This window comes from Vanessa atalanta, chromosome 4, assembly GCF_905147765.1.
Source record: "Vanessa atalanta chromosome 4, ilVanAtal1.2, whole genome shotgun sequence".
NCBI classification, from domain to species: Eukaryota; Metazoa; Arthropoda; class Insecta; order Lepidoptera; family Nymphalidae; genus Vanessa; species Vanessa atalanta.
Window position 1 is genome coordinate 849,046 of NC_061874.1, and position 23,580 is coordinate 872,625.

The following is a 23,580-nucleotide window of genomic DNA, read 5'->3' on the forward strand; positions in this document are numbered from 1 at the left end:
AAGCTGAGGTATTGTCATGGGCGATCGATGTTCGCCCGCGACCAGACAAAGGACAGGGGAATATTGTTTGTCACAAAATTTATTATGGCGGCAGACAGAACGGGACTCGGACGGGCTAGTAACATATCCTATATATCACAGATAACATGAAGCCTTGGACGCACTGCTTTTTATTTTGTGGCTATATACATAGCCGGAAATTTATAGACGTTCGTACACTATTGCCGAAAACTGTGGCTTAAATACGATTGTTTTAACGTCGGTCAGGCGGTTTATAATGAATTGAAATATATCGTTTTCTTTCTCTGTTATATAAATACAATAACATAGGTGGTTTGTTATGTAATTTTGTGTTATTTGTACTGTGTTATTGTGTAAATAAAATACTTGATCGATATCTGGTCCTACATAAAACCGTATATGAAAATAACTGCTATTATATACTTATAGAATACATAGTCATGTAATTTTATTTCCATAGCTTTACAGGATAACCGTCCTACAAAGTTGAGTTATAAATTTCTCTTTCACGTTGCTTATTTTTATCGCAGACATAAAACTGTAGTGCGCGTTTACCTTAACGATCTGCAGTCTTAGCGCAAACATATTTTCGTGGCGTGCCGTCTCTTACTGTCTACAATCTTTTATCAAATGTCTCAAAGAATACCATGTTTATGGTCCGTGTGAACGAGTTACGGGCGTAATGTTATTTACTTCTGACTTATCTTGCTTTGACGTAAACAAATACATGTCGACGAAATTATATTCAGCTGGTTTATTCCGTGTCTCCACTATCTTATTTTGTGATGTACGATTTAGAAGAATAGTCGGTGCCGGTGGTTTATACTTACATTTGTTTTAAAGGCATTAAGTTTTTTTTAATTAATTTAATATTAACACTTCTAAGATGTAACTTGTTTTTATATTTCGATACAGGACATACGTATAATAAAGTTTGTTTGAGAAAAAACAAAACAATGATTACATGTTTAAAATTGTATAGAGTATTTAAATCTAGTGTATTATAATATAGAAGCGTAATTTATGACCGAGATTTTCATTTAGATTGCTCAAACATCTTACATGCAATCGTTTCACAAGTTTATTCGAGACGTTATTCTGATAAATTAAACGCCATTATTAAGGGACTTAAAAAAAACGTCTTCCGTGATGAACACCTAAGGGCCTCTAGATTAAAATATGTATATAACTTTACATTCTAGTCGTTTGATTAAAAATAAACGCAAGTGTCACAGTTTAATAATATACGAGTTGTTTAATGTTAAGACTGGGAAGTCTTATCCCAGATCCCACTCTTAATAACCTTTGTTTAATTGGTCGGAAAATAAAAATATCAGTAATTTATTGGCAGAAAATTCCTATTCATTTGTAAAGGAAAAAACACAACACCTCTACAGAATATTTAAGTGAAAAACGATAAAAACTATACGAAATAAGATATGGAATGCCGGAGTCACATTCGAGCTGTATACGTTTAAGTCACGAGATAAATGTATTAAGAATTTTAATAGCAAAAAGTAATTTTAATCAATCAATTTACACAGCTAATAAAAACATTTATTTATATAAATATTGTCGATATATAAAGATCGTATGAATAATTCACTAAGCACACAAAGGGTTAGACAAAACCAGTCCACAGTCGCTTCCTGAATATCTTTGTTTTCTCGGAGCAAAATCTATCTCGTTATATCACTAAAAAGTCATTAATTACTCGCTCCAAGAAATCTTTAAGGCAGCGACGAAGGTTGGCATTCTTTCCTACGTTAGTATTCTTTGCTGAATTATTCATATGCATTTAATTGAATAACATTTAAATTCATTACTCGAGCTATTCTTATTTATGAAGGTGCTCTTATTTTTAAGAATATCACGCACGTGAAAGCTTTTGATTAAAATTTTATTTGCTAATACTACAGCTCATTAATGTTCTACAGCTGAAACTTCCTCATTACTTAGCTTCAGATGAACATAAATTAAGCACAATATAAAAGTAGTGTTTGCGCGGGTTTGAACTAGAGATCCATCGTTTAAGATGCACGTGGTTAATCCATTTGCGATCTCAGCTCAAAATTCGCTACATTATAGAAAATTAAAGACTGTTCTCAGCAAAATCAAACCTAACCACAAGTATTTCGGTTTGCCGTCAATCGTAAAGCGTTTTAAGTAATCATTTTACGCAAACATTTTCAATTTCCTCTCGAATAAAAGTATTCCGTCAATCTTTGTCGAGTATTAAATAAAATCCGCATGAAAATAGCTTCACATCGAAATATCATTTGTCATCCACTTTTAATGGGGATATTCTTTCCATTTATCTGTTTCAACAAAATTTTGAATTTCAGATTGGAGTCCGGGAGCGGAGGGGGCCGGGGTGGCCATTAATGGATGAATAATAATATCCAGTGCCATAATGGAATCTCTAATATATATTTTCACATAATAATGTCGTCTCGAGAGCTTCATTTGTACATAAATCCAACAATACCGCTAAATGTTCTCTAGATTTATATGGCATTAATTGTCCCGTGGCAGAGTACCTTTGTAATTATTTGCCACAGAACGTGGCGTAAGTTTAATTTACCTTCTTCAAATTTCATTTACAATTAAAGGATTTCATATTTATTTGTGCCTTATTTTCATATATTACAAACTATTTAGATCTTGATCTTATATATTTAAATTTAAATACGAAGAGATATATATCATAAAATTGAAAGTTTGTTCTGTTTGTTTATTGATTTGATTTATGTGAAAACGTCCAAATGACAGAAAATTTATAAAATTATATATCATAGTTTCAAGATGTACAATGTATGGATAAATATTTAATTATATTAGGACGATGAACAAAGGAACTCTTAATCTGCTTGTAAGTCACCTTCTCATTTACTTTCATAATATGTATTATTTAATAGTATTTTTTGGTATTTGTTATAACTTCTGATTGATCTTCTAAACCGAAATAGATAGATAATACTGAATGTTTTTTTGTATATTAAATTCGTATTATTGCTTAAGGTCTAGATAGTTCAGTTAAAATATCAATGTTTTAAGTTAGCAAGAGATGTTTTGTAAGAGCAAATTACTCGTATATATTTACAATTAGAACGGACAAGCCTTGTTAAAAGCAGAACAGCGAGTAGCTGCGTCTATGTAATGTGTATTACAACTCGATTCAGTATTGTCGCGGAGGACGCTTTGTCTCCACTCCGAACACTTTGTCTGAATGTTAAATTAATATTGTCTCTATATTTATTTACCAAACCTCATTTCTAAGCGAATAGTTTTGTCCCAAGATCTTTAAGGGTTTTGTAAACATCAGCTTACCTGATTGAAAAACATGTAAGCCCACAATAAATTGTGTTATGTTACAGAAAAGGATTTTGATCTCATCTCATTATTTATATACGATTGCGCTTAGGATTTTTATTCGAAAATTTAGCTATTTCCATTTTCATAATACGTCAAAGTTTATGAATACAATAAGAAATTCTATTTTGATTACTATTATTTAATTATATAATTCCAATATTTATTTGCTTTAGACAATAACAGGAAGGTATAAGAGAAAATTAATGGCTATTTCTAAAAATAAATGATTTACAAGATTTTTACCCCACTCGTCTGATTTATTTTATTATTAACCTTCCTTAGCTGCTGGTAGCTTGATTTTCTGTCACCAATACATGCTGATGGCATTATTTGATGCGCGCAGCGCAAATATTTATCTAAGACTCCTACGATTCAGATTGTGACGTGGTCTATTGTGCTCTACCGGGAACCACACGGCGTGTTCTTAAGTATCTTCGCAGATTGCTATTGGCGGAGATAGCTACGAGGCTCACGTCCGAGTTTCATTTGCGGTGTAAACGTTCTGAAAGAGACTCTTGTTCTATCGGTGCTCACGTTACGGGCGTTTTGTCGTGGAATAGCTAACATTACTTTACTATGAAGCAGCTGATAAAAGTTCCATACATATATTGTCTTATTATTATGTGAAAATGTATAAATAATCCACATAAATTTTTAATAGCGATTACTGGAAGCAAATGATAATAATCTGTAATATTATAATCAGGATAGGATTGTGGGTTTACTAACTGATAACAATGATTACGTGTATTACTTTAAAAAATATATCAATTCAAAGGTAATACTTTTTTAACAGTCAGATACAAATATTTTAATTTTTATAAATAATTCTGACTTTTTAGAGAATTTAATTAATATATAATTTTTTTATATTCATTTATTTTTGGTGAAAGTTCGTTAGAATAACACGTTTTCATATAAAAAACCCTGTAAATTGTAGAAGCGCTGAAAAGATATATCACTTTTTCACATCATACAAGATGACTTGTTACTGGGATTCGTGACTTGTAATGGAATTTAAACATAAATAAACTTTAACGTCACGTGCTTTGCATCCAAATGACGAGACAATTCTAATTTTACGGGCGTGACGAAGGGCACATTTTCTTGACGGTTGCGGATATTTTCAATTTTCTCAACGGTGCCCCATTTTTATTAGTTTTTGTTTCGACTTGAATACTAATGTATGTGAATTAATTCACGCGATAGCTCATTTTGATAATCCGGCTATTTCCACAAATGTTGCTAGCTGATAAAATTAATTTTATATCTTTAAATGAACAGTTAAATAAAGCCGTATCGCTTGAAACATTTTATTATGAGGTAAATAATTAAAGGCCATCAAGCTTTACGCTTAGCTAACAAAATGGAGCGTTATGATTTAGGAGGTCTATGTTTGTATGTTAGTATTTATGGGTTTCCGTTCCAGTCCTAAGCGTCCATCATATTTTGACAAATAACCTGTTGTTAGCTTAGTATTTGAGTTCCGCGTGTGTTGTCATATTAAATCCAACATGGCGGATATAACTTCATAAATGTCAATTAACGAAAAGCAATAATTGTCAAATATTAAGCTGGCATCAAATCAATATCTTTAATTCATAATTATTGAAGTTGTATATTTTATAGCTAAATTATATGTTTCGTGCATTATATTCATTTTTACATTACATTAGCAGTCTGTAAATTTCCCACTGCTTGGCTTAGGCCTTCCCTCCCTTTGAGGAGAAGGTTTGGAGCATATTCCACCACCCTGCTCCAATGCTGGTTGGTGGAATACACATGTAGCAGAATTTCGTTGAAATTAGATACATGCAGGTTTCCTCACGATGTTTTCCTTCACCGCCGAGCACGAGATGAATTATAAACACAAATTAAGCACATAATGATTCAGTGGTGCTTGCCTGGGTTTGAGCTCGAAATCATCGGCTAAGATGCGTTCTAACCACAGGGACATCTCGAATTCGCTTTGCTTAATATTCATTCGTGTTAATATGCTAATGTTATATCTTTATTCTTAAATATTTTGTTTAAATGCAACCTGCTTAATATTAAAATTGCCCGCTGTCATCCATTTCAATGTAATTTTCTTGAGATAATAACTATGTAAACATTGTCTCGGATAATTCTAAGACTCCATTACATCTTTTGTTTAAACTAAGAAAAGGGTAATTAATTCTTGTTACAGAGGTAAATTATACGAGATAAAATGCATATTTCAACTATAACATTGGCTAATTAGAATAATAAATCTTAAGAAAGTACTTTCTCCAATTCATAGGTACTTCTACTTTATTCCATAAAAATAAATAACAACACTTATATTTTGCGATATACAATTTTTAAAATGTAGAAAACAGACTATCGATTTTACCCATATTTTGATGTTAAATAAACATGTAAATTTAAAACAACTGTTTCGTTCCACACAATCCAATCGGGTTCAAAAGTCGAGTCGGCCTCATTAAAGTAACTGAGTTCGAGTTTTAAAATTACCAGTGTTACACTTACGACCCTCGACATACACGTTTATTTATTGATCCTGCGTCTGAATTAATTTCGGTCGTATCAGATGTGTTGTCACATCGGATTTTGAGAGCGGAGGATACGGATTGCACTTGTGTTGGGGCACACACTTGTGCAATGACGTACTGCGCAGTTAGCTAGTTTCCATTGAGAATGGCCGTGTGTTTGAAAGTGGTCTCAAGACATGATCATTAAATTCGAACATTGGCGTGAAATTCAATTAATTCAGGCTGAATCGGGGCGGGATATTTATAGCTAATGGTAGGATGTAAATACTTTACGTTATTTATCGATGAAACATGCAACACGCTAGATATTTTAATTACATTTCGTTCACGATACAACGATGATGCATTTGATAATATACGAATCATTTTAAGGCTGCATTTTCTAGTAATTTCGCTTTTAAATCATCGACTCTGCTATTAAGCTATTATGAGAAATATTAATAATGTTTGTTATGTATGAAATTGGAATGATAGTTTTAAAAATTATAAAATTCCGCAGACATCTTTAACTTTGCCGTTTCATAGATTCAAGTCATTTATAAAAAATACATGGGTAAAGAAGGCATATTATTCGATACAAGATTATATAGATGATAAAAAAAGCGTAAAGAGTTCATGCTTGAGACATAACATACATATATAAATTTATTTAACTAACATGACTGTATTTTTACATGTTGAAAAAGAGTAACTACTGAGTTTCTTGCCGGTTCTTCACAGTAGAATCTACATTCCGAACCGGTGGTAGCTTTACTTTAAATAGTTTGTTAAATGACGATTCAAAATTGCTTGTAAAAGCCTACTCGAATAAAGTATATTTTGATTTGATTTGATTTCAATTACGTTTTCTGTGTCAATCTCTGCTACAGGACAAATAATAACTAACCAATATAAAAAGCAAAATAAATTACGTAAGTTTATTCCACGTCCTGCTGTACGTGGTCAGTTAAGTTGTTTATCGGAGAGTAGCTTCTAATTTAGTTGGGAGATATAGTTGTTGCTTGCAGTCCGAAAACCTATCCGTTTATATTTAGTTAGTGAAATACGTCTCGTTATACCGAGGGTCGTTCCACCATATACGTTCCGTATACGTCGGTGACTTTGATAATGCCTTTCGATAGTTTATTGACAATTATTAATGGTGTTGTTTAGTTGGTTAACCATATTTTGTTCGGATTTTAACCACACATTTTTATATACCGTTGTATTTAACTAACATAATGTATCTCAAATATTGGAAAAGAGTAATTACTGAGTTTCACGTCGGTTCTTGTCGGTAGAATCTAAATTCCGAAATGATTTTACTTTTAATATAGTTCAAAAGTGCTTGTTAAAGCCTACTTGAATAAAGTATATTTTGATTTTGAAATTGAATGAAAATGGGTTAATCATGCTAACTAGTTTAAGATACAACTATTCGACAGAGTTTTCAAGAGCAGACTCGGCGCGGCCGCCGACATCGCTTGCGCGAGTGTTCATCGTCTACTTTCAGTTTTTATATTTATTTCTATAATGCCATGAGCACACTACACGAACACAAACGGATCGCACGAACAGTTCACATTAAGGAACATATTCAGAGATTGGTATTATATCGGATTCTATTTAATCTAGATACAGAACAAGTTTTACCAAAAACATATAATTAAATATTCCATATTATACTAAACATGTTTAAATTGAAAAGTTATCTAGCTACTTCCATATTAATTTACAAATTTCTACTGAGTGCGGTCGACCAGGTAGGTAGGGCGAAGGTAAAATTGCAGTCTAAAATAGCACCGTAATTAAACCTGCACCTAATCTCCTGTCACCAGTTCAGCTGACATCAAGCTCTGACTTAATTAGGTTTTTGATGAATCGCCCTCGCATTGTGAAGTATTGCCTTAAACGCGTACTGCAATTATAATGAATCGAATGGGAACGAACGAGTGTGAGCTGTGTTTCCATTCGTGACGTTTTAAAAAATTAAAAAAGTTTTTACATATTAAATGGGCGTAAGTGTTGTAATAATAATTATTGAGTATCGTTGATGATGTGATTTTAACGAATGATCGTATGAACGGAAAAATGTTAAGAATTAGTTTGTAACTTAAATCAAAAGTAATATAAAAAAAATTATAAAACACAATAAGTAAGTAAATTAAAGTAAACAGTATCTGTTCTTTGTTCACTTTCGGTTAACTTTTAATCCGTACCTAATAATTATTAAGCTATTTGTATGTCTAGATACTGTCCAAGCTGCGAACGCGTCGGAAATAGTGGACAACAATTGGGCACTAAGTATACGCACACTAATAAAGTAGTATGATGTTTATCGAATGCCTAGCGGAGTTCTAACGCACACGATGATAATTAAGTTGTCGCGCATACATATATAAATAATCTAAGAATCAAGCTATTATCTTCATTTAGCGTCCAGAATAGATTTAAGAAATAAACAAAAATCTAATTTACTAACCAACCAAATACGAGGTGTATTATTGTTATTAACTTTGATTTTATCTTAACATAAATATACAACCAAATTATTATTGAAGTAAACTGCTTAGTTAGTCACAAGAAGCACTAAGCTTTTTACACAAATCACACACAAGTTGCTGTAATATTGATCTTACATTCCTAGCTCAAAAATAAATAAATAATGACGGTTCAATTCAGATTGGCGCGTTTTTTTTTTAAATTATAATTCACTTGGATAAAGAAATATCCTAAACGTATTTAATAAGTTCACTTCGGTTTTGCAAACTACAATAGATTTTTTTTTATAAGTTAAACCTTTATGCTCGTATATATTGATTATTAGTAATACCTTAAATACTTCTCGAAAGTAATTTATAATTGGCACAATAGTTAATGCTCTCAACGGTTCTCAAATAACCTTTGCCCTAATATTTTGATTGAAGTGTCACAGAACAAGGTCGGTGTTATTGTAAATGTATTGTTCGTCGACTGAGGACCCTATTCGGAACAGATTATCTTATGAAATATAACAGACGGATTGAAATTAATTGAAATTTCATATAATAAGTAATTTTAGAGAACTCTATTCGATCAATATTATTGCACTATAAAATATTGTAATTTCAGTAGTTTAAGATGACAAAATAAAATCACGTTTTTTAATAATTTTCCAACAAATATATTCTTTAATCCCTTGCAATCATCTAATTTTTTTTCTAGTGACAGCTCAATATTTTTTAAAATATGAAATAGTGTTATTGCCAGTATTAAATGTTACGTAATTAAAAAAAATATATTAATTAAAGTTTTACAAATTATTGAATAACCAATTATAATAATAATTTTATAAGTACATAATAATGTAAAATAAATAGTTTCTATTATAATCATTATATATAATAATGTGATATGATTAATTATGACATCCTATGACGTAACACCGTATTGGAGGCTGGGGCTACTCGCTAACAATATATTTATTAGATGAGTTTTAAATAGAATAAATTATATTATTCTACCTAAACTTTAAATACCAACAAGAACAACATTTATATGCTATAAACTAAATTTAACTGAACCGTGACAGCCCTATTGGCTAGAACATGAGAAATTTAAGAAACGATTGCTTAATTTGTATTTATAATTCATCCTCAGCGTTGAAGCAAACATTCTGAGGATCTCCTGCATGAAATAACTCTAGTGGTATTGGATCAGCGTGGTGGCATTCGCTCTAAACCTTCTATTCAAGAGTATGGACTACTCGGGTACTATACAAATCTCATTGCCTCTTTTATGGTTGATAAGAAATCTTTGCCTTGAAAGATGAAATGCCTCTGAGAGTCACGAAATTCTTATCAGTTAATATTTCATAGTCAGCAATGCGTTATAAATTATTAATTATATGATAATTTATAACTTTATATAAAACTGAATTATATACAGGCCATTGTTTCATTCTAAGATTTGATAATAGGACTTGATTTAAAGTCGGAAATCATTATAGGTAACTTTTGTAATTTTTATCACACTAAATCGTTCCATACAATTCGATGTCAAGAGAAAACCTAAAGTGAGTAATTGCTATCAACTAGCTCGTGCTCAGGAAACCTACCAGTGAATCCTGAAAATCTGCCACAATAAGCCTCAAATCTACTTTACAAAAGTAGAGATGGACTTAGCCCAGTAGTGGAATATTTACAGACGGTTACATTACTATTACTTGATAAATTGTTTCATTCTAATTTCTATCTTCACAGGCTATAAAACAAAGCGTAAAGCCTTTATATAAAATTCATACACTTTTGACTTGACATTTCAAAGTGACTGTTGATAAATTTTTAATAATTAGTATCATTCTTAGTTGACTACGAAACTCCACGGACAGACAACGAATGTTATCCAGAATATTTAGGATGAAAAAAATCATAGAATTACAATTCTGATGTAACGTGTCAAATAAATGTTTCATTGTTGATAAAAAAAACATCATTCAATGAGTTTTGAGACGCTAAAATTATTTTAATTATAATGTCTACTTTTATTTAAGTAAATTATATGATTGTGACGTGCTCGTTATTATATATGGAGTTCGGGAAAACATTCTGTGGAAACAGAAATGTAGCGTCATTCTAACAATTTCAGTGATACTGTGTGGTGGCTCCGAATCGGAGATCTTTTTGTTTCTTTCCGTTTATTTGATTTGTTGTGGAAGCCTTGGCAAATGGGCCATCTGATGACTATTGCTCAACAGAACATAAACATGCTAAGTATTATTGTTTGACGGAAGAATATCTGACAAGTGGGTATTACCTACCCAGACGGGTTTGCACAAAGCCCTATCACCAAGTTTTTAATTCAATCGAATTTACTGTGCTATATTGTAAGTAATCACTTTGAACCGACTTATTGATACGCTATTTTGATATATCCTTTGAATGTATGTATACATAGTTATTATTACAGTCAATGTCAGATATATCTTTATGATATTTCACGATTCGTGCTACGCGGTGAGTTTCGAGTTTATTCTGACATAAAAGCTCTACTGGTAATAGCTTATGGCTTATTGTATTCAAAAATACTACCTTCTTTCTCAACTAACTGATTCTTCCTATATTTACTGAAACTACATGAAAAATTGTCAAAAGATATGTCTCATCAGATATTGTTCCAGTTTGAAGGATGAGTGAGCCAGTGAAACCACAGGCACAAGGGACATGATATCTTAGTTCCCAAGGTTGATGGCGATGTAAGGAATGGTTAATATTTCTCACATTGTATAAGGACGGTGGTGACCCCTTACCCTCAGCTGGCCCATTTGATCGTCCACCTATTTATGTAGTATAAAAAATGTAGCAAGTATTTGCTAACAGTCAACTAAATATACAACAAACGGGTGATAACTGAATGCACTTTAAATGAGCAAGTTTAAGAACACGGTTTACACAATATATCATTGTTATCTTAAATTGTAACCTCGTCTCAACCAATAGTTCATGGCTATAAGTTATATTCTATTGTTTCCTAAAACACGAAGGCGTCTGCAATATAATGTGTATAGTTATGCGATCGATCATTTCATCTTAATTGGTGTCTTGACAGCCATTAGCATTTTTAAGCGTAGGACTTAAGGTTTCAAGCGTTCGTTATTTCCTTAGCAGAGGTCACGAGGTCAGAAGTCAGTGATGATACGTGACGAATTCGAATTATTTCGTCGAAATCCTACAGGGCTTGTTTTGATGTTTATTGATTGCGAGTCGTGTTTCGACTCTCATGATATTGATATTAACTTTGATTATACACACGAGTCCTTGTTTAGCGGCAATCAAATGTTACGGATACAATAATCGCTCTTGCAATATTGCAGTTAAATTGTTTTATAATAGCGCAAAGGGTGTGCCGTAATTTCTGTTTACCGTCAAACAATACAATTCATATAACTTATTACAACGACATTGAGAGAAGCTCCTTTCAAACTGTGAGAACACTGGGCTAAGAAATCAGAAATTCTTACATGTCTTCAAAAAAATGGGGCGATGTTTATTTCGTCCGTTCTAAGTACATATTTTTCTGATTTTAAATTTATTAATATCATTTGCTATATTTTGTAATATCGTATCCGGTTGATTATATCAACACATTGCTTATACTATAAGATATAGAGACTCGACTTTCGGAGAAGATTTTCATATAGAGGAAACTAAGAAAAGCTATATTTTAAGAGGGCACTCAATTCGATCCGATTTAATCGTTCTTTACCTCAAAATAAAAAGACGAATTAATATATTAAATTTTTTGGAATTTCACCAAAACAAAAAGTCCTTACGTATAACATGGTATAGATATATAAATATTAAATTTAATAAAGTATATTTTATTTCTAAAAGAGCGCCGTATCTTCAATTATATATTTTTTTCTCTTAAATACATTTCTGCCCCGGTTAATAGTTCCGGGAATAAAAGATATTTCGCGAATATTAATATTTGAATACAAAGGAGCTATTAAAATGAGGATCAACTAGAGATTATTCCCTGCAGTGTAACTATGCGTCTTTTATGCTTTCTGTATTCTTTGAGAAGACTTTTCAAGCGTATTTTGCTGTGCGGAGTGCGATATATATTCACGTAGAAAAGTGGTAGAAAACGCTTCAGGGGATCTGGCCTGTTTCCTTATCTCATTTGCGTGAAACATACATATCATGCAAGGGAATGGTGGAGTGGGATTTAGTCGGAGAGAGTAAATAAAGGTAATACAAATACAAGTTTATGTTTAAAAGGAATGAGGGAATACTATTTATCTGGTGCGCTGTCTGATCTTGTAACGTTAAGTTTGCGCAAAGGTCATAGAACGTTCGTGTACTTTGGATGAAGTTTAGTATCTGTTAAAAGTAATGAAGCATGTTAATAATATATTAAAATAAACATCGTTTCTAAGTGATACAAAGACAGATAAAATACTTGCAATGGTGTAAAGTACGTATGAAGGGGAAGCCTTGTATTTATGTGTAGGTAAAGATTGTGTATGAAACGTTGTGCAAAGCCGGAAAACTTTTGACAAATTTTACGAGCCTTTAAGGGAACCAAACTAGGAATATCAAGATCATTGGTTATTTGACAATTCCGTTTTTAAGGTTTACATATAATACTTTTTTATTCGCTTAGAGATTGATTAAATTTTTAAGAAAAATTTTAAGTTTAACTTTGTAGTAAATTTTTGAGGATGACCTGCATGAAATAAATACTGTCCCACGTGTGGGTATATATGTGGTACAATTTTAGTGGTATTTGATCAACGTGGTGCTACGAACGTCAATGCTGGTCAATGCTACCTACCTTGATTTCCTTGGTTCACTCAGCTTTCAAACCGGAATACAACATTACTAAGTATAACTGTTTGGCGACAGAATGTGTGACGAGGAACCTACTCAGCCGGATTTGCACAAAGCCTTACCACCACTTGTATATGTTCATCAAAATAGTTTTAACAACCTCGTTGAATGTGCCAGTTAAAATTGATTATGTTGTTTCAAACGTTAACTGATATACATGTAATCTTGGAAGAAAGTTAACGATTATGTTCACGTAACGGCGCATCAAGCGAGATGTGAATGACGTCATGCGAAACTTAAACACCAGGAAGGTGTATTTCCTTATAGCACTCTACCGAATATTATTTGCGGGTTCCGGTTTTAAATTAACTTGGTTTTGCATGCGGATTCGTTAAGAATTTCTTTTTCAGTATTTTATATAAATTTAATGTATCAAATATAATAATGTATTTATCTATGAAATTTGGTACGAAACAAATTTTAACACTAAGGATAGGCAATATTTTCATGCAAGTTGTCGCAGGATTTTCTTCGCAAACGCGAAACCGCGGGTTCAGCTAGTCTAATCAATCACTCTCTGATACAAACAAAATAAAAATATGCTTTATTCAAGAAGGCCGTAACAAGACATTTGGAATCGTCATTTTACTTGATTTCTGTAACTGCAAAACTACCCCCGATTCCGAATGTAGATTTTATTGAGTAAAACCGACAAGAAACTCAGTAGATACTCTTATATAAATAAAACAACAACAAACAAAAAATAAACAAAATTGGCAACACACGTACCTACATACATAATAATATTATTTTTGTATACATTAATTATAGCTGCATTTTAGAAAATGCGAAAGTTACGGTTTCTTATGTTTGGATAGTCATTAGCATAATTAAATTAACATGATTATGATTTATGATGAGTCGAGATAGCTTAATAGATAGAACACGTAAATCTTAACGGAAAGTTGCGGTTTAAATCCAAATAACTTGTAATGGTACGCGGTGGAATAATCACGAAATATTTGTCCCAAGTTGATCGAAGACCATCGTAGAAGTAAAGCCACAGGTTGAGCTAGCCACAGGTTTTATATACAAGACCAAATTTTCTGTAGATTTAGGAAACTTTTATAAAAAACTGAGTATTATTTTTCGTTTTGGAAGACTTATAAGCTATACATCAAATAAATACTTCTTACGAAGATCTTACTTAGTATATTACATATTTCTCCTCTCCCTTTGAGGAGAAGGTTTGGAGCATAATCTACCAGGCTGCTCCAATGCGTGTTGGTGGAATACACATATGGCAGAACTTCGTTGAAATTAGACACATGCAGGTTTCCTCACGATGTTTTCCTTCACTGCCGAGCACGAGATGAATTATAAACACAAATAAAGCACATAATGATTCAGTGGTGCCTGCCTGGGTTTGAACCCGAAATCATCGGTTAAGATGCACGCGTTCTAACCACTGGGCCATCTCCGCTCTACTTATTTAATAAATTTTTGAAAATTTTCATTGAAGATATGATAATAATATAATCGTAATTGGATCGAAAAGTGCTTTTTTTACGCAAGTTACATAGGTACAAATAATCTTATTACAATCTGTGTACAAGGCGGTTCTATACGTTCACGAGATAAATAATTATGTACACAAATTCGTATTTATATAAAATATAATAGAACCTGACAAGGATATCGTGATGTCGTCGGAACGGAATAGATTTCGCAATATTTACAGTAATCGCTATCATCCCTTCATGAATAATTTATTTGTAGCTTCGACAGTAAGAGCGCTGTAATTATGTAAGACCCGTCGAAGTGTAATTACAGAGGAGCAATACATCGCTATAGCCGACGATATTTGATATTGCCGGGGAAAACATGCAAATGAACCGATCTCGAACGGTGTATATATATAGTTTATGATTTAAAATTTAGTTTTATATCGCTCGTGAAACATTACAGTGAAGTAACTTAAGTGAATACGGATTCCCGGTAGTGCGAAACGATGCCTTTTTGTTAATATGTCAAAGATAATAATTAAAAAATTTGTTGGTAATAGATTTGAATTTTAGTATAATTTCAATGTTAGTAACACAAAAGTTTGTTTCTTTTTTTATAATTGATGAAAGATTATTATGGATATTTTTTAATTAAATATTACATTTGTATATTCATTAAATAAATAATGACTTCATTGTTTTATTAATAAATTGAATGTGAATATATCTTAAGGCTTTTAAAATAATTGTGTAATATATATACGCATGTAGACGAGTGGGTATATTCTCCTGGCTTATGATGTGAAACGGCGATGTCCCGCTTCTGCATTGCATATTACACTATTTAAACTGATATTGCCATTTGTATTCCGTATTGAATATATTCTTATTCGGACCAGAAAGTTCTAGAACGTTTCCGATTTTTACCTTTATTTTCTTCTCTAAACATAACAAATAACGCAATAAACTAATAAGTTATACTTTAAAATGAAATATATAGTTAATTATATTTATAAAAGAGGTATTATTATAAAAATACAATTAATCGACGGAAACATTCATTAAATTTAATGTAAACACCGTGAAGTAAGGGAAAGTAGGTAACCGTAAATGTCATCTTCTCCTTGATGAAAGATATTGGAGCTAGTTAGTTTGGTACATACATATAATTAATATTAGTTGTAAACAACACGTTTTCATTTCATACCGTGCATTAAATAAACTCACAAAAAACTGTGATGTTCACCGGGATCGAGCCTGTAATCTTCGGTTAAAGACACGTGGTACCATTGAGGCACTGTGAATGGAATTTCAATCAATTAAAACATTCCATTTACTGTACTGTAGATGTTAGATGGATCCGATACAAAAGCATTCATCCTTTATGTTTGATTAAATCAAGGTAATATACGTATTCAATTACACCGTCAAACATTGCTGGGGTTTGAGATGAGGTCGTGCCTACACTTCGACTACACAATACGTGAATAGAAATCACATTAAATGAACAGTTGTCTAATGTCAAGTTCAAAAGTTATTTTTTCTGTCAATATACTTTTCGATTTGTGATATACTTTTTGAACTACATGTGTTTAAATTTATTTCTAAGCACCTCGTTAAACTTACATTATATTCATAACATAACGTCTATACAAATAGTAATACTATCCGTTTCATTCCATTCATTTCATTCATTCATTTCAAAATTCATACAAAGTTACGGCACCAATTTTCCTTTATTAAACTTGAAATCTCCAAAATCCGTTCTTAGTGAGCGTCTCTGCCGCAAAGGAGCAACTATGCTTTAAGTCAAACCGACCTTTAGTTTGGAAAATCTCGTTACGAGTATATAACTATATATATATAGATTATAATATAATTATCTAGTATATATAGATTATAATATAATTATCGTCTCAGACGTTTTAAAATACTTTGAGATTTTGCCAATTAAACAATTTAATATATAAATCGAATTATGGGATATAAGATGGTATAGTGTAGCTTATATATAGTGGAGTAATGTATGTACTTGTAAATTAAATTCTATGTACGAAGAATCTCGAAAGTCACCACAGAAATTGAGCGTATAATGACAGCATTCACTATAATAATTATAAATTGTATAGGATACATGTATGTATGTCGGCTGTCAACATTTCGTATGACACACGAAATTAATTCTTACAGAATCGCACTGCAGGACATAATTATTATAATATATAATTTAATTAAAAATAAACAGTACTGAGTTTTATGTTAGTTCTCGGCAGAATCTACATTTAGAGTTGGTTCTAGTTTTATATTTTTATAAAATGATGCTACAAAAGAGATAGTTACAAAGCAGAGCCTAACTGAATTAGATTTATTTGATTTTTAGATATTGTTAATGAGAAATAGCTACGGTTGTAAGACCTAGTATCTCTTAAACGCCCCCCTCAACGCTCTCTATTCTCTTGTGTGTTTTGCGCGTTTATAAATGTAATTACAAAATTTGTAGTTATAACAATAAGAAATAAAACTGGAAATAACATTATGATTTTATAAATTGAATTTCTTTAATTATATATCATTTCATAGGCATGAATTGTGATATTTCAATAAGGGCTTTGTGCAAGCCCGTCTGGCTATGAACCAGGCCCTCATCATATATTCTACCGCTAAACATCAATTTGTATTTATAATTCATCTCGTGCTCGGCGGTGAAGGAAAACATCGTGAGGAAACCTGCATGTGGCTAATTTCAACGAAATTCTGCCACATATGTATTCCAGCGTGGTGGAGTATGCTCCAAACCTTCTCCTCATGATGGCTGTTAATGATGATGAAACATCAATACTTAGTAATGTAAAGTTTCGGTTTGAAGGGTGAGTGAGTCGGTTACTGCAGACAGGGACAAATCATCTTAGTTCCAAAGGTTGGTGAAACTTTGGTGATATTTGGAATATTTAACATTTCTTACGGCGCCAATGCCTGGGCAGAGAGTCCGCCAAGTGATGTTTTAAAAAAGTTGATTCGTTGGAATTAATAAATTTTACTTCTGATAATTTCATTTTATTGATAATTTTATACTACTAGATGGCAACAATGGATTTTAATGACACTCACGCAGGGTAAGCTTGTCTATGCTTACATAACATACCGTGAATGGGCATCAAGTGTACACGATGTTCTTGACGCATTTCATTTGTTTATTTTCATATCGAATGCCATCACTGTTTGGTTCTTTCCAATCAGAATCTATGCGACTTGCGATTTTACTTTCGAATGCCAAGATGGCTTGGCTTTTTAATCTTTCTCCTTAACAAGTGGATTTGGTCATGCAGTTAGATGTTTACTGGTGGTAACTATGGTCGCTATTTCCATGCCTTTGGGCTTATTTCCTAATGAGTAGTATCCCTACCTATTTTTTGCCTCGACAGCCAATCCCAGAAACAAGCTATCTGCAGTGTAGTTATTACATATGACAAGCATTTTGTGTGCACACACTATTATTATTTATTCCCTTACATGCATAGTTCAATGGAATGGCACTTGTCGACTTCGACACGACAAGATCATTCTGCTGCCGTTTTTTTTTTTCAGACAGACTCTTGACAATAAAAAATTAGTATTCTTTATTCTAATAGCAGTTTTGTAAGCCTTGTAAACTACTCTTTATAGCAACGGGGTTGATTTTATTACCCTGGTAATATGAAGTAGAAAATTACATAAATTTATAATTTTGTATGCTTAAGTGTTAAAATGTGGAACATGAGTAAATGTGATCATCATATAAATTTTATTCGTTGTCACGTGTGCGTGGTTCCATCATTATTCATAAACATGCATGTCCCGAGCTCAAGCAGACATAATACAGTTAGTGCACTGCAAGGGCTCCAGCGTCCCTTGAATTTATGTTTGCTATGTCAATTACGCGACGCTCGAAGTGCTTTGAAAATTTTGCCCCTTTAAACTTTGTTTTATTCACGACCAAAGGAGGAGCCTTTGCCACTTTTGAAATACTTATTGCCTTTATTTTTTTAAATTTTGCTATTCCGATTTTTAGAGTATCATAATTGCAGCCGGCGAACGTGCAGCGTGAATGTGTCGCGAATTTATGCTTCAAGTTATAATTAGCCTGGATGGTTCAGTCGATAGAACACGTGGATCGCTATGGAAGATCATGAGTTCGAATCGATTAAGAACTATTGAGTAATTATGCTTTATTTGTGTTTACAATTCATCTTGTATTTGACGGTGAAGGTAAACATGTATGCGTCGAATAAAATTCTGCCATATGTTTTTTGTATTCCAAACCACACACCGTTTCCAAATTCTCTTAAAAGGAAAGTTCCATCCAAGGGAGTGGAATTTTGCTCAGCAGTTGAATAAGAATTGTAATTTTATATGAAAAAAAAAATGGAATAATAAATGCCGAAAATATTGAAAGTAATATAAAGTTGCTAAACCGTAACTCTTAGTGTGAAAACATCGATGAGTTATCGAAAACTGTTCGGCGCTAACGACCCGATATGTTCGATCGTGCATCTCATTACTTCGATATGAGTTTTCGATAAATGTCGGCTGCAGATAACATAACACTCTAGAATATTGTTACGATGGCGTTTTGGATAAGGACAATTTGCATTTTAACCCATAGGCCTGAACATTATGACATTACTGAAGTTTATACGTTTTGATATTTATATGAGATAATTAAGTCGCGTTTCTACAAAATGCAATCTTAATAAAATCGATAAGATTTACATTTTCTTAGATAGAGTATTATATGTATATATACTAATAGGTAAGCGATCGTGCCAATCTGCCACTTGATGGTGAGTGGTCACCACTGATGTTATACCCATTTGTGGCAGTTTAACTAGCTCACTCACCCTTCAAACCGGAACCCAACAATACTAAGAATATCTGTTGCAAGCGGGTGGTACCTATAGGTGGTTATAGCACCAGTATCAATGGATTTAAAGCAAAGTCTCTTGCGATAGTAGTAATTCCTTATTAAGTTTTCATTTCATCATTCCGAAATACGCTTAAATTGCCCACAATCACACACGATGTGTATACACAAGAGTATCCAGTTTTAGCAGTATTCTACTTTTAACACTTAAAACAAGATTTAAAATCGCTGAGCCTGTTTGAGTAAGGTATTTTAATTATTTAGACTCGCATAATTATAATAGCATTTATTAATAACTCAAAAGTGCGCTTATCCTCGGCTTTCATAACAATTCTCAACGTAAACAAGAAATAAATTATATTTGATTAGATGTAGAACATAGATACAAGTAACACAACAAAGAAATTATTCTTGAAAAATTCCATGGACGCAAAACTATGTTCTTTGTGAAGACGTTTAATGTGGCGTTTTATTTTTATTAATAGACTTATAACAGTATAAGTTGGTAGCGTATTATTTTATTAATAATACATAGCATAGAAATGTTACAAGCCAGTCTAAGCATTTAGTTAGTGGCATTTAATAAGTAGATCATCTTGAATGACAGTAACGATGTGTAGTTGTTAGTGGCTAAGTCAGACTTAAAACGTTGTGTTCAATTGACAGCATAATGCTCCATCGCCCGTCACTCACATACGTTCATATTCATTAGACCTTCCCCCACATGGGGAGCCAGTAATTTCAATCGTACCCTTTCGACTTGATATAAAGGAAAAATATTTCATTTGTTTTTTATAAGTAAATATACAAATAAAATAAGTTACTATGAGAAGTTAATATGGTGTGTCCGTGGGTATGTTTATGTATGTGTGAATTAAATATTTATTAAATAATATCGGCAAATATAATTGAAATAAAAATAAAGACACTTCAACCTAAATGGGATGAGGATATGGATTTTTAAATACTTTTTTAATACGTACCTTTAGCCTGAAGGCTTTTAAACACAAGTTGACGAACGGTACCTGCAAAAGAAAAATAGTTTGTTAGTCGAAAATAATACCTGTGCTTTTGAACGGTTTGTACGGTACAAATCTAATATAATTAATCTAAGTAAAAATAGAGCCGATATGTTTCAGTGCAAATAACAATCAGGAGAATCTCCGGTTAATACCAATTATGTTTTGTATTCTTAACTTGTATAATTATATATTATGTTATGAAATAAAAGCAGTTGAATAAGAAGATAAGTATTTGTGTGGAATCCTATTTTAAACTTTTCCTTAACAGTAGAAGACGATTTTCCCTACTGGACACTGATGGGCTGTTGCTGGAAGTAATTGAAATTATGTGTCAAAGTTTTGTATAAATTAAACATTTTAAAATCCAATCTCAACTGTACGCTCATTAATTGCATTTTAAAACAATTGTTACAATTACATTGTTACGAATAGCGAAATGAAAATGCAGTATCGTCATTCGAACAGAATTTCCAGCTTGTGCTCGTAATAATTCTTTAATGAAATTGCGTCACACGCATTTTGATTCCTGTCAGCTTCGTAGGTTCATTTAGCGGTCATTATTCCTGTGCACGACCCGTCGTCCGTCGCACGTCACACATGCATATATGTGTTTGCGCATGTAAATCGCTTACGAGGGTGGTGTTTCAGTTCTAGTGATCACTTTTAATTATGCACTTTATGTATGTGTGTCATTTTACAACGCACCCACTATAATTTTAATATATTTTTTTGGGAAAATGAAAGATACTGAATATTTTAAAGTGAAATTTAATTTTACAATGACAGCCACCGCCATGATGGATTTTAGTTGATTATTCTGGTATTAAATTAACCATAGATTATAAATTGACAATACATAATAAAATGACAATATTCGTCATTAAAATAAACTCGGAACAAACTTACCTCTTAGCGCATTCATAATTTAATAAAATGTTGTTGTGAAATATATCACAGGTTGACGCATCGCATACTTGAATCGGGATTCTAATGTAACAATGTCGACCTCTTCAAATACGCCTACAAATTATGTAACAATATTTATCGATGTAAGCTATTAGCTGAGTGATGTGCATATAGTTGGAAGGATTAATGATTATATTGAATAGTTTTGGTGAATGAACTATTTCTTCTGCTATTTTTTCTAATTAAAAGGCATATCAATGTCAAGTAAATAATGACGTCTAATGTCACTTGAAGAAAGACGTCAATGATGATTAAAGACAGCTCAACTGAAGGGAGCCAGTCGTTTTTCATTTATTTTATTCCGGAAATTAAGCAATGTTTCGATTTATTTCTTATTTTAAAATCTGTTACAGACCCGTTTCGATGAGCATTACATTAAAAAAGAGAGGGAAGATTTCAAAGGAACATTAGGTACATTTATGCGGGTTAAAAATAACCTGTATGCCATTCCAAGCTGTTAACTATATCTATGCCAAATTTCATTCAGATCTGTTAAGCCGTTCTTATTATTAAGTAACAGACAATAGTAGGTAGTGACTCTAGTTGAAAGAAAATCCAGATGTCGCTGCGATCGAAGGATGCATCGATATGATCTCAATTTTTAATATATGCCGTGTAATGTACTCAAATAAATTGAATTTATGGGAAATATTATGAATAAATTGGATTTTAGGATAAGGTTCAATGCACCTGTGATACGTGTGCGCGACTATTGTCATCATTATCCCATCGGGTTTCCTTCGATCTCAATGACTTGGCGCGTTACCATCTTAAGTCCTAGAGTAAGAAGACCCGTATGACCATTTCCAGAGAGGATATATTGTCCTATTCATAATTCTCTCCTGTTGTGTAAGATTGTCTTTTCATCAGTTTATAAGATAAAGGGATTAAATATTGTGTGTGAGTATTATAATATGTTCTACACAGTTGGTTATTCTCGGTTAAGAATGACCATTGAAATCACGATCAGTCAGAAGGAATTAGATATAACCGATAGCATTATAAAAGTATTAGCTGTTGCCTGCAATATCGTTCGAGTTGTCAAAAAGTTGCTCAAACGACTGACACGGATTCGATATAAATTGGTAAAACTAATTTAGAAACGTTCGCGGGCTTGCACACAACGGTTCACGAATTTTTCATCGCAATGCGACGTATGTTTCAGGAACGTAAACGGAAAAAGGAAATATTCATTTTTATATAGCAACACATAACCACAGATAAAAATATTGAGCTAAAGTACAATGCATTCAGCTTGAAATACGCTCATAATTAAATTATCTCTCTGTAATATCAGATGCAACAACTATTTGCAGAGGCAAGTTTCCTATCTTTCTTTGTCCTTCGGTTCCAGCACACTGTGCGACGACCCGAACTAATTTTCATGCGATATTGAACTTTGCTCCCGCAGACTTTCTGACAAAGTCGGACTTGTTACGAGTTACGAATCACCCTCACTATTATCTCGTTTCCAAAGTTTCGATTCCATTGCGTGATTCAGATTCTGAAGTGGTTTAGAATCGAGTTTTGATTGTGTTGCCAGCATATGTGAAACATTGTTCTTTAGTTACACATGACACATGTAGCTGTTTCTAGCCTAATTGTCTCGTTGATCTGCTCGTAGTGGTTAGCAAATAGGGCTGTAGATCGCAGGTACCAAAGGTTCGAATCTTGGGTCGGTCTCCTAAATAATTATTGTTTTTTTTTTTGGTAAGATATTTAGCATGTTTGGTTAATACTATCTATTTTGTTTCAAACAAAATTTAATCTGGTTTATTTTAAGCAAACACTCTTTATGTAAATGTTATGTTAATATACTTTATATTGTACAAAACAAAAATATAATCAATTATTTTATGCGTGTACAATGGGCGGACTTATGGCTAAATAGCCATCCCTTCCTGACAACCAAATCTGAGAGAGATTTTTAAAACCATCGGGGTAGGCGGTGCAGTCATAAACTTA

The 23,580-nt window shown here is 32.5% G+C and overlaps 1 protein-coding gene across 2 annotated transcripts in view; it reads right to left on the reverse strand.

Moving 5' to 3' along the window:
• LOC125078018 overlaps positions 1 to 23,580 on the reverse strand; it is a 144,729-nt gene that overhangs the window by 18,959 nt on the left and 102,190 nt on the right. For both annotated transcript variants that reach the window (XM_047690164.1, XM_047690165.1), the window contains exon 4: positions 20,611 to 20,652. The gene's annotated coding sequence lies outside the window, so the exon portion shown is untranslated. The remainder of the gene's footprint in view (positions 1 to 20,610; positions 20,653 to 23,580) is intronic.